The following is a 16,493-nucleotide window of genomic DNA, read 5'->3' as shown; positions in this document are numbered from 1 at the left end:
GACGTTTGTTTATTTGATGGTTGTTAATGACGTCTTTAGAGGGCGGAGCTGAGTGTCGTTTGTTTATTTGATGGTTCTTAATGACGTCTTTAGAGGGCGGCGCTGAGCGACGTTTGTTTATTTGATGGTTCTTAATGACGTCTTTAGAGGGCGGCGCTGAGCGACGTTTGTTTATTTGATGGCTGTTAATGACGCCTTTAGAGGGCGGCGCTGAGCAGCGTTTGTTTATTTGATGGTTGTTAATGACGTCTTTAGAGGGCGGCGCTGAGCAACGTTTGTTTATTTGATGGTTGTTAATGACGTCTTTAGAGGGCGGCGCTGAGCAACGTTTGTTTATTTGATGTTTCTTAATGACGTCTTAAGAGGGCGGAGCTGAGCGTCGTTTGTTTATTTGATGGTTGTTAATGACGTCTTTAGAGGGCGGCGCTGAGCGACATTTGTTTATTTGATGGTTCTTAATGACGTCTTTAGAGGGCGGCGCTGAGCGACGTTTGTTTATTTGATGGCTGTTAATGACGCCTTTAGAGGGCGGCGCTGAGCGACGTTTGTTTATTTGATGGTTGTTAATGACGCCTTTAGAGGGCGGCGCTGAGCGACGTTTGTTTATTTGATGATTGTTAATGACGTCTTTAGAGGGCGGAGCTGAGCGGCGTTTGTTTATTTGATGGTTGTTAATGACGTCTTTAGAGGGCGGAGCTGAGCGGCGTTTGTTTATTTGATGGTTGTTAATGACGTCTTTAGAGGGCGGAGCTGAGCGGCATTTGTTTATTTGATGGTTGTTAATGACGTCTTTAGAGGGCGGAGCTGAGCGGCGTTTGTTTATTTGATGGTTGTTAATGACGTCTTTAGAGGGCGGAGCTGAGCGGCGTTTGTTTATTTGATGGTTGTTAATGACGTCTTTAGAGGGCGACGCTGAGCGGCGTTTGTTTATTTGATGGTTGTTAATGACGTCTTTAGAGGGCGGCGCTGAGCGACATTTGTTTATTTGATGGTTCTTAATGACGCCTTTAGAGGGCGGAGCTGAGCGGCGTTTGTTTATTTGATGGTTGTTAATGACGTCTTTAGAGGGCGGAGCTGAGCGGCGTTTGTTTATTTGATGGTTGTTAATGACGTCTTTAGAGGGCGACGCTGAGCGGCGTTTGTTTATTTGATGGTTGTTAATGACGTCTTTAGAGGGCGGCGCTGAGCGACATTTGTTTATTTGATGGTTCTTAATGACGCCTTTAGAGGGCGGAGCTGAGCGACGTTTGTTTATTTGATGGTTGTTAATGACGCCTTTAGAGGGCGGAGCTGAGCGGCATTTGTTTATTTGATGGTTGTTAATGACGTCTTTAGAGGGCGGAGCTGAGCGGCGTTTGTTTATTTGATGGTTGTTAATGACGTCTTTAGAGGGCGGAGCTGAGCGGCATTTGTTTATTTGATGGTTGTTAATGACGTCTTTAGAGGGCGGAGCTGAGCGGCGTTTGTTTATTTGATGGTTGTTAATGACGTCTTTAGAGGGCGGAGCTGAGCGGCGTTTGTTTATTTGATGGTTGTTAATGACGTCTTTAGAGGGCGACGCTGAGCGGCGTTTGTTTATTTGATGGTTGTTAATGACGTCTTTAGAGGGCGGCGCTGAGCGACATTTGTTTATTTGATGGTTCTTAATGACGCCTTTAGAGGGCGGAGCTGAGCGGCGTTTGTTTATTTGATGGTTGTTAATGACGTCTTTAGAGGGCGGAGCTGAGCGGCGTTTGTTTATTTGATGGTTGTTAATGACGTCTTTAGAGGGCGACGCTGAGCGGCGTTTGTTTATTTGATGGTTGTTAATGACGTCTTTAGAGGGCGGCGCTGAGCGACATTTGTTTATTTGATGGTTCTTAATGACGCCTTTAGAGGGCGGAGCTGAGCTGCGTTTGTTTATTTGATGGTTCTTAATGACGTCTTTAGAGGGCGGCGCTGAGCGACGTTTGTTTATTTGATGGTTCTTAATGACGTCTTTAGAGGGCGGCGCTGAGCGACGTTTGTTTATTTGATGGCTGTTAATGACGCCTTTAGAGGGCGGCGCTGAGCAGCGTTTGTTTATTTGATGGTTGTTAATGACGTCTTTAGAGGGCGGCGCTGAGCAACGTTTGTTTATTTGATGGTTGTTAATGACGTCTTTAGAGGGCGGCGCTGAGCAACGTTTGTTTATTTGATGTTTCTTAATGACGTCTTAAGAGGGCGGAGATGAGCGTCGTTTGTTTATTTGATGGTTGTTAATGACGTCTTTAGAGGGCGGCGCTGAGCGACGTTTGTTTATTTGATGGCTGTTAATGACGCCTTTAGAGGGCGGCGCTGAGCGACGTTTGTTTATTTGATGGTTGTTAATGACGCCTTTAGAGGGCGGCGCTGAGCGACGTTTGTTTATTTGATGATTGTTAATGACGTCTTTAGAGGGCGGAGCTGAGCGACGTTTGTTTATTTGATGGTTGTTAATGACGCCTTTAGAGGGCGGAGCTGAGCGGCATTTGTTTATTTGATGGTTGTTAATGACGTCTTTAGAGGGCGGAGCTGAGCGGCGTTTGTTTATTTGATGGTTGTTAATGACGTCTTTAGAGGGCGGAGCTGAGCGGCATTTGTTTATTTGATGGTTGTTAATGACGTCTTTAGAGGGCGGAGCTGAGCGGCGTTTGTTTATTTGATGGTTGTTAATGACGTCTTTAGAGGGCGGAGCTGAGCGGCGTTTGTTTATTTGATGGTTGTTAATGACGTCTTTAGAGGGCGACGCTGAGCGGCGTTTGTTTATTTGATGGTTGTTAATGACGTCTTTAGAGGGCGGCGCTGAGCGACATTTGTTTATTTGATGGTTCTTAATGACGCCTTTAGAGGGCGGAGCTGAGCTGCGTTTGTTTATTTGATGTTTCTTAATGACGTCTTTAGAGGGCGGAGCTGAGCGTCGTTTGTTTATTTGATGGTTGTTAATGACGTCTTTAGAGGGCGGCGCTGAGCGACGTTTGTTTATTTGATGGTTGTTAATGACGTCTTTAGAGGGCGGCGCTGAGCGACATTTGTTTATTTGATGGTTCTTAATGACGCCTTTAGAGGGCGGAGCTGAGCTGCGTTTGTTTATTTGATGTTTCTTAATGACGTCTTTAGAGGGCGGAGCTGAGCGTCGTTTGTTTATTTGATGGTTGTTAATGACGTCTTTAGAGGGCGGCGCTGAGCGACATTTGTTTATTTGATGGTTCTTAATGACGTCTTTAGAGGGCGGCGCTGAGCGACGTTTGTTTATTTGATGGCTGTTAATGACGCTTTTAGAGGGCGGCGCTGAGCAGCGTTTGTTTATTTGATGATTGTTAATGACGCCTTTAGAGGGCGGCGCTGAGCGACGTTTGTTTATTTGATGGTTGTTAATGACGCCTTTAGAGGGCGGCGCTGAGCGACGTTTGTTTATTTGATGGTTGTTAATGACGTCTTTAGAGGGCGGAGCTGTGCGACGTTTGTTTATTTGATGATTGTTAATGACGCCTTTAGAGGGCGGAGCTGAGCGACGTTTGTTTATTTGATGGTTGTTAATGACGCCTTTAGAGGGCGGAGCTGAGCGGCATTTGTTTATTTGATGGTTGTTGTAGGCGCCAGATTCCTACTTTATATTTTTGGAGTTAATATTAATGTTTATGTTTGAATAATAATTTTGGATGTTTATAATTTGCATAATTGATCATTTCCAGATTAATAATTTAAACATTTGTGTTATGTTTGTTAAGGTTATAATTTAAGGTAACAGTTTCTAATGTTGTAAAACAAAGCTAAAATGGGTGCCTGTCACTTTAAAACATGTAAGTGCAGGTTGCAGCATGGGAACACGTGTGATCGGGATGAGAGAAGGAGCACGGGCTGAAGGAGGTGGAGTCGCACGGTTTTCTGACCGTGTACACGAGTCTGTAGTGGATTATTGAGTTTTGGAATGTTTTGCAACAAGTAAAATAACATTTTTAAACGCAATTCAAGGGGAAGACATTTCTTTTTTCTTTTTTGGACATCAGAACACGCGTCAGCCATAGACTCCTTTTTTATACTTGGTTTTATTGGAATTGCTCCTACAGTTGTTAATGACGTCTTTAGAGGGCGGCGCTGAGCGACGTTTGTTTATTTGATGGCTGTTAATGACGCCTTTAGAGGGCGGCGCTGAGCGACGTTTGTTTATTTGATGGTTGTTAATGACGTCTTTAGAGGGCGGCGCTGAGCGACGTTTGTTTATTTGATGGCTGTTAATGACGTCTTTTGAGGGCGGCGCTGAGCGACATTTGTTTATTTGATGGTTCTTAATGACGTCTTTAGAGGGCGGCGCTGAGCGACGTTTGTTTATTTGATGGCTGTTAATGACGCCTTTAGAGGGCGGCGCTGAGCAGCGTTTGTTTATTTGATGATTGTTAATGACGCCTTTAGAGGGCGGCGCTGAGCGACGTTTGTTTATTTGATGGTTGTTAATGACGCCTTTAGAGGGCGGCGCTGAGCGACGTTTGTTTATTTGATGGTTGTTAATGACGTCTTTAGAGGGCGGAGCTGTGCGACGTTTGTTTATTTGATGATTGTTAATGACGCCTTTAGAGGGCGGAGCTGAGCGGCGTTTGTTTATTTGATGGTTGTTAATGACGCCTTTAGAGGGCGGAGCTGAGCGGCATTTGTTTATTTGATGGTTGTTAATGACGTCTTTAGAGGGCGGAGCTGAGCGGCGTTTGTTTATTTGATGGTTGTTAATGACGTCTTTAGAGGGCGGAGCTGAGCGGCGTTTGTTTATTTGATGGTTGTTAATGACGTCTTTAGAGGGCGGCGCTGAGCAACGTTTGTTTATTTGATGGTTGTTAATGACGTCTTTAGAGGGCGGCGCTGAGCGACATTTGTTTATTTGATGGTTCTTAATGACGCCTTTAGAGGGCGGAGCTGAGCTGCGTTTGTTTATTTGATGTTTCTTAATGACGTCTTTAGAGGGCGGAGCTGAGTGTCGTTTGTTTATTTGATGGTTGTTACTGACGTCTTTAGAGGGCGGCGCTGAGCGACATTTGTTTATTTGATGGTTCTTAATGACGTCTTTAGAGGGCGGCGCTGAGCGACGTTTGTTTATTTGATGGCTGTTAATGACGCCTTTAGAGGGCGGCGCTGAGCAGCGTTTGTTTATTTGATGATTGTTAATGACGCCTTTAGAGGGCGGCGCTGAGCGACGTTTGTTTATTTGATGGTTGTTAATGACGCCTTTAGAGGGCGGCGCTGAGCGACGTTTGTTTATTTGATGGTTGTTAATGACGTCTTTAGAGGGCGGAGCTGTGCGATGTTTGTTTATTTGATGATTGTTAATGACGCCTTTAGAGGGCGGAGCTGAGCGACGTTTGTTTATTTGATGGTTGTTAATGACGCCTTTAGAGGGCGGCGCTGAGCAGCGTTTGTTTATTTGATGGTTGTTAATGACGTCTTTAGAGGGCGGCGCTGAGCGGCGTTTGTTTATTTGATGGTTGTTAATGACGTCTTTAGAGGGCGGAGCTGAGCGGCGTTTGTTTATTTGATGGTTGTTAATGACGTCTTTAGAGGGCGGAGCTGTGCGACGTTTGTTTATTTGATGATTGTTAATGACGCCTTTAGAGGGCGGAGCTGAGCGACGTTTGTTTATTTGATGGTTGTTAATGACGCCTTTAGAGGGCGGAGCTGAGCGACGTTTGTTTATTTGATGATTGTTAATGACGCCTTTAGAGGGTGGAGCTGAGCGGCGTTTGTTTATTTGATGGTTGTTAATGACGTCTTTAGAGGGCGGAGCTGAGCGGCATTTGTTTATTTGATGGTTGTTAATGACGTCTTTAGAGGGCGGAGCTGAGCGGCGTTTGTTTATTTGATGGTTGTTAATGACGCCTTTAGAGGGCGGAGCTGAGCGGCGTTTGTTTATTTGATGGTTGTTAATGACGTCTTTAGAGGGCGGAGCTGAGCGGCGTTTGTTTATTTGATGGTTGTTAATGACGCCTTTAGAGGGCGGCGCTGAGAGACGTTTGTTTATTTGATGGTTGTTAATGACGTTTTTAGAGGGTGGAGCTGAGTGATGTTTGTTTATTTGATGGTTGTTAATGACGCCTTTAGAGGGCGGAGCTGAGCGGCGTTTGTTTATTTGATGGTTGTTAATGACGCCTTTAGAGGGCGGAGCTGAGCGGCGTTTGTTTATTTGATGGTTGTTAATGACGCCTTTAGAGGGCGGAGCTGAGCGGCGTTGGTTTATTTGATGGTTGTTAATGACACCTTTAGAGGGCGGAGCTGAGCTGCGTTTGTTTATTTGATGGTTGTTGATGACGTCTTTAGAGGGCGGAGCTGAGCGTCGTTTGTTTATTTGATGGTTGTTAATGACGCCTTTAGAGGGCGGAGCTGAGCGGCGTTGGTTTATTTGATGGTTGTTAATGACGCCTTTAGAGGGCGGAGCTGAGCTGCGTTTGTTTATTTGATGTTTCTTAATGACGTCTTTAGAGGGCGGAGCTGAGCGGCGTTTGTTTATTTGATGGTTGTTAATGACGTCTTTAGAGGACGGAGCTGAGCGTCGTTTGTTTATTTGATGGTTGTTAATGACGTCTTTAGAGGGCGACGCTGAGCGACGTTTGTTTATTTGATGATTGTTAATGACGTTTTTAGAGGGCGGAGCTGAGCGGCGTTTGTTTATTTGATGGTTGTTGATGACGCCTTTAGAGGGCGGAGCTGAGCGGCGTTTGTTTATTTGATGGTTGTTGATGACGTCTTTAGAGGGCGGAGCTGAGCAGCGTTTGTTTATTTGATGGTTGTTAATGACGTCTTTAGAGGGCGGAGCTGAGCAGCGTTTGTTTATTTGATGGTTGTTAATGACGTCTTTAGAGGGCGGCGCTGAGCGAAGTTTGTTTATTTGATGGTTGTTAATGACGTCTTTAGAGGGCGGAGCTGAGCAACGTTTGTTTATTTGATGGTTGTTAATGATGCCTTTAGAGGGCGGAGCTGAGAGACGTTTGTTTATTTGATGGTCGTTACTGTTAACTGTAATTTTTCATTTTGCACTCAGTCTTCAGCAAAATATTTCTGATCATGACCGGCATAAACATAGGAAGACTAAGATTAAGGCGCAGTAAGAGTAAACTCAGTCAGGTTTAATTTCCTCTACAGGGATTAATCTTAGTCTTAGATACAAAACCTTTTCAATGAGCTTCTCTATTGAAAGGAGAGTGTCGTCCAGGATTACAGATTAAAATCTGACCCAAGCATATCTTTCAGTTTAGGAGTTAAACTTTGTTCTTCTCTTTTTGGTCTAAAATAAGCTTCTAAAGGTCCGACCTGAGATGAGTGATCAACGGCAAAGTAAAACAGGAGCTGAACCAACATAACACAATGACAATAAACCCAAAAATGAGACCTGGGAACTAAAGTAATATACGGCTATACTCATCATTTGGAAACTGGACTGTCATTTGGCCTGTAAGCAGCTGGTTGGTTAGGGAGGCTTTCTGAGATGAACTTTTACTTGCAGAAAAACAGATTATAGGTTATTCAGTACATCTACCCTTTTAATTTGCGGATTAATCTGACCGACATTGGCCGGTTTAGTTGGAGTGGGTCTTAGTAGTGAAAACAGAGGGGCATTAGGACAGAAAATTAGAGTCAAAAGTAGACTAATGCCCATTTAAATAGCTTCACCCATTAACAGATTACACTGAAAAGGTGAGCGAGAGGAAGACGAGGTTCGCTTCCTCCTTTTCTGCTTTTCTGCCATTGATAGAACAAATTGATGGATGTTTAAAACCCCCCGGCCGCTCCCTCCAATCAGGCCGGCGGACATTTGGACTTTGTAAATAGACCTTTTTATGGCCCTGCTCAACGGGAAGCATGCTAATCTTCCACAAAAATTATGAAATTAACACTCCGTTTCAAAATGTCAATTGACATCTTCCGACAAGCAGATTTCCATAATAATTACGAAAAAGGTCATTTTTTAAATGTATTTCTTTTTTTTTTGCTGTATTTTTTAACTCAACATTAGCAGTGGAGCTGCTCTCATGTGGCAAACTCAAAACAGAAGCTTTTTTTATTGAACATTGAAACAAGATGTTTAGGACTGTTCAGCAAAAAGGATATAAAGTCATTTCGGAGGGTCATACATTACTGGACAAAACTCAGAAACCTGCAATCGAAACAGACACAAGTTCATTCATTTTGTAGGATATATTTCTGTGGATGTTAAACAAAGAATAATCCCCTTATTTAAGGATCACACTGGAAACAAACTGACTGAAAGCTACAGAGAATATGTTCCTCCTAACAACCACCTGGAAGAGCTGGTCGACCCCAAAACTGCCCCCATCAGATAAACAGCACTTAAAGCTTTCGTCTCTGAGAGAGAAGAGAACATCAAGCTGCTTCAGATCTGAAAACATCCACAGGTGTTTCTGTCCATCCTTCCACTGTGAGAAGACCACTCAGCGCTGTGGGTCTGAAAGGACGTGTAGCTGATCAAGAAGAACCTTGAAGACGGACACATCAAACAAAGAAGCTGAACGATGGACTGACCACCCCAGAGTCCAGACCTCAGCACCACTGAATGGGTTTGATTACCTCAGAAGATCATCAAGCAGCTTCTAAGACTGAGCTTTGGAGGCTTGTCTGTAGATGTTTTGAGGAGCTGAAAGCGAGGCTCCTGAAAAGAGTGGAAGCTGGAATAAATACTGAAAAAAGCTATTAAATTGAGTTTTTGAGGATTCTGTGTGATTTTCTGTGTAAAAAGGTGTTTTTTACTGGCATTGAAAAATAAATAAATTGTACTTAATGGCTGTTTTGACTGAAGATTAAAGAAATGAAGGTTGCTCTGTGACTTTGGCACAGTACTGTATATTAAATGAAAAATATGGGATATCGGCCCTGGCATCTGTGTTTAGTCAGTGTTTGTGCTCCTATAAAAAAACAGATCTCATACCAGTTTTTTGTGACTGTTTCAGGCTAAAATGCCTGATGCAGTGTTTCTCACTATTTGTGGCAATATTTACACTCTGTTTGTTTGAGGAGGCGGGTTAAAAAAAATGTGATGATTATAAGCCTGATTGGTTAGTAAGTTAGTGTAGCACGTCCGGGCCCAGGAAGAACGCTGGAGGCAGGACTGAAGGGCACAGCAGTCATATGACTTTAATTTTCACACCAAACACAAACGAAGCAACCAAAAACAAAGCTGGCAACTTTTCAGCGGCTTCAAAGTTAGATTTTCAGCTACCTTTACAACATTTGGCTGACGCTCTTATCCAGAGTGACTTACAATTTGATCTTTTTTTTTTTTTTACACAGGGAGGCCAAGGTGGTGTTAGGAGTCTTGCCCAAGGACTCTTATTGGTAGTGTAGGGTGTTTGACCAGGTGGGGATTGAACCCCAGTCTACAGTGGCAAAGGCAGAGGTGTTACCCGCTACACTATCCCAACCACTACTTTTCAGCTCTTCAGTCTTTTCCTCCTCTGCTGCTGCTCACCCTAAACCCCCCCCCCAATCTCATTGCTCCACCTACGTCACCGCCCTTGTTCTCCAGTTCTTCCAGCGGGATCGAACATGAAGCATCTTGGAACCAGAGGCGGTGCCCAGAAGGTGGGGCTCAGGTCTCGCAAGCCGTCCCTCACTTTTCTTCTCCCTGCTGTCTTTGCGGGGTTTCTTCTTTGCTCTGGGTTTGGGCCTTGCCTTCCTGCCGGCTCTCGCGGTCACCATCGAGTCCTGGGGATGGGTGCACCGAACCTTTAGCTCCTGATGAAAACAAGGGAGAATCAACTTGAGAAACGAAAGAAAAAGTTCCAATGTTTTATATTGAAGTGCCTCCAACTCCAACACTTTCCACTTATGACATTTAGATCTTACTTGCTATGGTTGCTGTTGGGCTCCCCCTGTTGTTGCGGACTGTATTTCACTGTTACACCACTTTCATAAATACAAATCATGCTGTGAGCGCCCCCTCATCGACAGCTGTACATGTGCCTTTGTTGATGAACTGAAAGATACAGAATCCGACTCTCACACCTTTCACATGCATCATACAGGCATATGGATGCTACAGATTACACTCACAAGTTTGGTTGTTTCTATGTGTAATCTGTAGTGTCCATACACACTTGTGATATGCGCGCGTGTAAAGGGGATTCGGATTCTGCTAGTGAAATGGAATTTGGCACTACACCTGCGAAGACAACAAAAGACGAGAAAGAACCTTTGTCGACTTACAAGGATAAGAGTAACATTACAGGATTTTATTAAAGGAAGCTACAAACTTTCAAGGCTTATTTGGTGCAGGATTGACAGACTGGCACCACTGGACCCTCCAGAAAAAACAGGACATGCTCCTTCATCAGAAGTAGCAGCTTGAAGCCCCCTCAGCGGTTGCGCCAGCCTCGTCTCTATGTACATCGGGAGACGTCATTCTCATGCCAGACCTGCATGGAGCCTGGGAACGCCATCGCCGCCAGACCCACATCGCCACCCCAGCCGATCTTCACCGCCTGCAACCGTTTTGCCTCCCTCAGCTCACTGCCTATGCATACACCTACACCTCGTCACCAGCACCTTGGACCTCTACAAAGGACTCAGTTTATGTCATTGGTAGTTCTATTGTCTGTGACGTTAAAGTAAATGGTATAAACGGCAATGCCACTGTCTCTTGTTTTCCAGGTGTTTGTATTCTATATATAGTCAGATTCCTCCCCTTGGATCCTGAGTCTTAGAGTTGCCAGCCCCTGTCCTGCCTCTAAAACGAATAACTTTATATTATCTACACTCTACCGTCCCCCAGGCCCTTACTCAGAGTTTCCTAAAGACTTTGCAGAGTTTCTTACGAGTGTAGCTATCTCTGCAGGTAAACCTCTCATAGTACGAGATTTAAACATTCATTTTGAGAAAAGTCAAGAGCCTTTAAAAATAGCTTTTGAAGCACTTCTTGATGCCATGGGCTGTGTTTAAAATGTGATAGGGCCCACACACCGCTGCAACCATACTTTAGATTTAGGACTATCTCTGGGAATCAGGATAGAGCACATTAAGTTAATACGTGAGTGTGCGTGCATGCGTTCCGCTGTAAGTACGCTGGCGCAATATGGCTGCCACTTTACATAGGTTTTCCGTTAGTTTTGTATTGTTTGTGTGCTTGTTTAGATTTTTGCCTGAGACGTCTGCCATCATATCCACTAAGACAGTGGCCAAGAGTGACTTTCCAGCTGTGGCTCAGAGGCTTATTGGACTGGCTGTTTGGTGAATCTACATCTCAGCTATTATGCAACCTGGACAGGTCACTTGAGTGACGCTGCATCGCGGCTACAGGGCTTTCTGGACTGGGGACCTGATCGATGTGACATCACAGCCTGGGCTGGCTGCTTGGTTGATGCTGCACTGTAGCTGTGGGGCTGCCTGGACCACTGGTGTTCAGTTGCAGGAAAATGCTACTCTTTTGTGGCGAAGGACATCTTCGACCTTCGAGGTCACCGCTGCTAAGGACTCTTCCGGACTAGCTAAGAGGCTCTGTACTGTGGTCAGTGAAATCCCCTCTGCTGGCTGTGGAAACCATGGAGTGTGTGTGTGTTCTGTGTTATGTATTGTTGATTATGTATTGATTTTAAAGCGTCCTTGAGCATGGGAAATATGTTATATAAATAAAAGTGATTATGATAAAATAATTGAATTTACAACCAGTTGTCACTGTGTTTGCACACTGTGAAATTAGACCTCTGCATTTAACCCATCCGTGCAGTGAAACACCCACATGCATGCATACTAACAAACACACACAAGGGGGCAGTGAGCACACTTGCCCGGAGCAGTGGGTAGCCCTATCCATGGCACCTAGGGAGCAACTGGGGGTTAGGTGTCTTGCTCAAGGGCACTTCAGTCATGGACTGTCAGCCAAAGGGTTCAGACCAGCAACCTTCCGGTCACAGGGCTGGTTCCCTAACCTCCAGCCTATGACTGCCTCCATGATGATGATGATTTCTAATCAGTACTTAATTATGCATGAAGTCATTTTGGACTATAATGTTTGCATACCATCCCACTATCACCACAAGTGAACTATCACTAGCTCCACTACAGATGCTCTTATAAATAGCTTTCCAGATTTGTCAAACGTTGGGTGACTTTTGGAAGCTGAAAAACCTACAAATGTCCAAGAGTCAGGAATGAAACAGATAAGGTTACAGCCTACGGCACAGTCTTTCATAAACAACACTGGCAGGGATGAACACTCTGCTGTCTGACTTTTGTTGTTGTTTTCCCATTAGCCATGAGATCATCCTCCATCCTTTTATCTCTTTTAGCTGTCACCAACAAGTAACAGGCTGTCCGAGATTTACTCTTGTCCAGTCTCTTGCTTGGTCTTTTTCTCTTCCTCGCTTCTTCCGACAGCATGTTATCCAGTTTTGTCACAGTAACTGCCATGATGTCCATGCTGGGAATACCAAGCTGCTTCTTCTCACAGCTAGCTGGATTGTTGGTGTGGGACGTGGTGCTGTAAGGCGTCACACAGTTCTTGAGAGAGGTTCTTGTGCCGCTCCTCCAAAGTTACATAGGACTATAGCAGGCGTTCCAACTCACAGAGGCAGTGACAGAGACACCGTGCACCATCAAAATGATTTAAACTATTATTTTAAGGTAAAATTGTTACATAACATTGCTTTAATTTCCAAGCTCAAGCATATCTAACTGATCTGTTGAAGCATTATAGTCCATCCACACCACTTCACTCAGCTGAGGCAGCCTCACTGCAAACTCCCATAGGACCCCTTAAAACTCATTTGGTGGAAACCTTTATATCCAGTGCCTCAACTCTAGAACAGCATTCCAGAGAAAGTTAGGAATACAATCTTGACAGATGTTGAAAATCTACACTCCTTTAAAAAAGATGGTTCTTCACTTGTTCTTCAGTACAGAAAATGGTTCTGTTTAGAACCATTAACACTCAAAGAACTCTTTGCATGAAACTGTTCTTCAAAATGATGGACAATGTGTCGTAGATGGTTCTATGCAGAACATTTTTGAAAAGGGTTCTGTATAGCACCAAAAAGTGTTCTTCTATTGTTACAGGCTTGACATCGTAATAATAGCAGAATCCTTTTAAAAAGGGTTCTTTGAGTGTTCATGGCTTTATACAGAATCATTTTCTGTACCAAAGAACCCTTGAGGAACCATATTTTTAAGTGTGTATTTTAAAAACATATTTGTTTAGACTAACAAATGCGTAGAAATATTGAGGCTCATTTTCTTCTGTTTGTAATTGTAGTTGCTCTGTAATTTTCATTTAGGCAAGAGTTTTATTTTTCCAGCCTTTATATTTCTGTGCAAAGCACTTGGCAACTTCTTGTAACTACGTACTTAAAAAAGATTGTCCTTCAAGGGTTGTTCTGTTTTAAAACATCTGGTTATGAAAAGGTGCAAATACAAACTTTTCACCTGGAAAAACTTATTTAAGGCTCACAACCAGACCTTAAAACCAGCGTAGAACCTCTGAGGGAACATCTACACTGTTTTTACCTTGATGAATGAAAAATGTACTTGAACAGAACCTTCATTTCTAACAGGATATGGTTCTATATTGCACTAGAAAGGGTTCTGCCATTGGTACTATGTTTTTGGTGCTACCTAGTAACATTCTCGAAAAGGTTCTCTATAGAACCATGTACAACACATTCCCCATCAATCTGAAGAACAATTTCACCATGCAAAGAAAATGGTTCTATATAGAATCCATGGCTCTAAATAGAACCATTACCTCTACTAAAAAACCCTTGAAGAACCACCTTTTAAGTACATACAGTAAAAAGTGCTGTATAAATAAAGATCTATCATTATTATCATATATTAATTGTGCAATAATACTTGCATGCAAATTAAGCACTTTTCACTGTACATACTTAAGAAGATGGCTCTATAAGTGAAGATAATGGCTCTATAAGTTCTCTATAGAACCATTTTCTTTGCATATAGTGAAAAGGCTCTTCAGAATGATGGAGAATGTGTTGTATATGGTTCTATATAAAACTCTTGGTTCTAAATAAAACCATTACTTCTACTAAAAACCCTGAACAACCACCTTTCTAAGTACATACAGTCAAAAGTCCTATGTAAATAAAGATCGATCATTATCATTTTTACTGCTATTAATTGTGCAATGAAAATGCTTGTCAGGAAAATGAGCTCCATGTTTCTGCAATGATAAATTCAGGAAAGGTGAGGAAAAATAATGCGCTCTCAAATGTACTTTGGTGGAACGTCAGTAGCAAAAATCCCATTTAAATAAGCCGATATTTCCAGTGACCATCGCCTTTCTTTACGCTTCTATGATGAAAAACAGTCTGACGCCACTTCGGTCGCACCGCGGCCTGCAGGGCCGTTTCCTCTGGCCTGGATGAGCTCCGGAGACCGCGGCGAACACGAAGAAGTGAATAAAAGGAAAAGCTTTTTGAGTAAAGCTAGAATAGTCTGGGCTCATTCCATCCACAGTAATTCTGATGAACATCATCAAAAGCGCGGCATCAGGTAAAGTCTCATTTGCCAAAATTCATTTAGTGTTCTTTTTTTCTCCAATATGGACTTTGAGTGCTCGAAAATTGGAAAAAGAAGAATGAAAAAAGAAAAAAAGAGAGAGAGAGAACGGAGCACAGAAGGAAGCCTGTATAGGCTACTTGTCCTTCGGAGTATGATAATGGCTCTGTACCCAATTATCCTGACCCAAGTATGTAGAGACCAGGTTGGTAGATTATATAAGTTGTAATTTTCAGTAATGGCAGGCTGTGAGCATGAACAGTATTACAGAGGAAAAAACAGAGAGAGGGAGGGAAAAAAAGAAAAAGGGGAAAAAAAAAAACACATCAGTGCCCAGTTAATGTAGTACGGCTGAATTCTGAGTGCACTCTCCACGCACGGAGCCAAGGTGGCTCATTCAGGGGCCGCAAATATCTATAAGATTACAGTGTAAGCTTCTTCCTACAGTTTCCCAAATGACAGGCTTTCATTGCTCTCTTTTTTGTTTTACATGCTTCGTCTTCGTTCTCCTTTTCCCTTTCAGCTTTTTTGGGGGGGTGGGGTGGGTTGCTTCTCTTTTTTCCCTTTTTTTTTCTGATTTTCGCCCGTTTCTTCACAGCACCGCTCAAGCCCTCGTCAGCCCGCTCGAGCTTTTAGCGGCTGCTGGCAAAGCATTAAGAGCTCCGCTCGCTGAACCGCTGGAGCCATTCATTGCAGAGAAGCGGGAGCCTACTTGAGCTCCATTTGCTAAGTCTCACCCAACTTGCTCCCAAAAGACCCCCCCCCCCACCCCTTAACCCCACCCAACAATGGAAGCCCATTTTTCCTGAGGAAGCGGACTGGAGGAAGAGGGTGAAGTGTCCTTGAGGCTGTTGTTTACAGTAGCATCAGGGCCCGACGACGAGCTTGATCTTCAGGAGCCTACAAGATAAATAAATCTTATGAAAGGGGAATAAGATTGTAATAAATGAAAGGGGAAAACAAAGTCGTGGGATTAGACGCAATCATGTTCGATACTTTTCAGACCATAAAAGACAACAGAAAAACAATGTATTCCATTAACAACCTGCTGTTAGCCGTGCTGTTGGAACCGGAAAAAAAAACCCGGAAATATTCCGTATTAACGTTTTCTGCAGCAAAGAGGCCGGATTTGACATTTACAAAGAAGCCTTTAACTTTTCAGCGCAGACCGGTCTCGACAGCCTGATGAAACCCTCCGCAGCCATTGAACTGCTACTTTTACATTGCGCATATATCCGTTTCAAATATCCGTGATTGCATATTCCTCTGTTTCGCTCCCTCCTTCCTTCCTCTTGGCCCCCTTTCCTCCTGCCGCAGAGGTCTCAGGGTGTTCAGGTGTGCCGTTGATCAACAGCAGTGGCACCGTTGGCGCTCGTTCAGCACCCTTCTATTTCAGGGGAGAGGCCTGAAGAAGATTGTAGGTGAGAAACCAAGAAATGACTGCAATTATTTTATTTTTTTCCCCTTTAGAAAATATAAATAGTGCACATCAGCGAGCCTCATTGTATGGCCTAATGGCAACAGGCCTGAAAAACCTAGCCAAACATTTATTCCTCTAAATGTGACTTAATTTCAGGATGCGGGGACCATTCAAGCTCAGGGACCATTCTGTGAGAATTACGATAAATTATCGTTTGGAGACCCGAGTAGGGGGGACAGAGGAGGAGGTGGTAATAGTAGCACTGAGCCAAATAAATAGGTTGTTTTGGTGTGAAATGCACAGACCGGAGGCGTTGTTGACCTCTTGAAGCTTGCAAATGCAGCACATTATGTTCTTTTATTTGTTCATTTTACATTTAATCTAACCAGGCCATTAAAAACACATTCTTATTTACAGTAGCAGCTTGAGGAAGAGGGTAACCATAAAAACAGGCATGCAAACAGCAGTAAGGCCAAACCTCTGCGTTGAGCTTAGCAACACGGTGCAGCCAATTTTAAAGGCTCAAGCTCAAGCGAGTCCTCTGTTTGCTCAGCCAGCGAGAGGGTACATA

Source organism: Pygocentrus nattereri, chromosome 8 (assembly GCF_015220715.1).
Source record: "Pygocentrus nattereri isolate fPygNat1 chromosome 8, fPygNat1.pri, whole genome shotgun sequence".
Lineage (NCBI taxonomy): Eukaryota > Metazoa > Chordata > Actinopteri > Characiformes > Serrasalmidae > Pygocentrus > Pygocentrus nattereri.
This window is presented reverse-complemented; position numbering follows the sequence as displayed.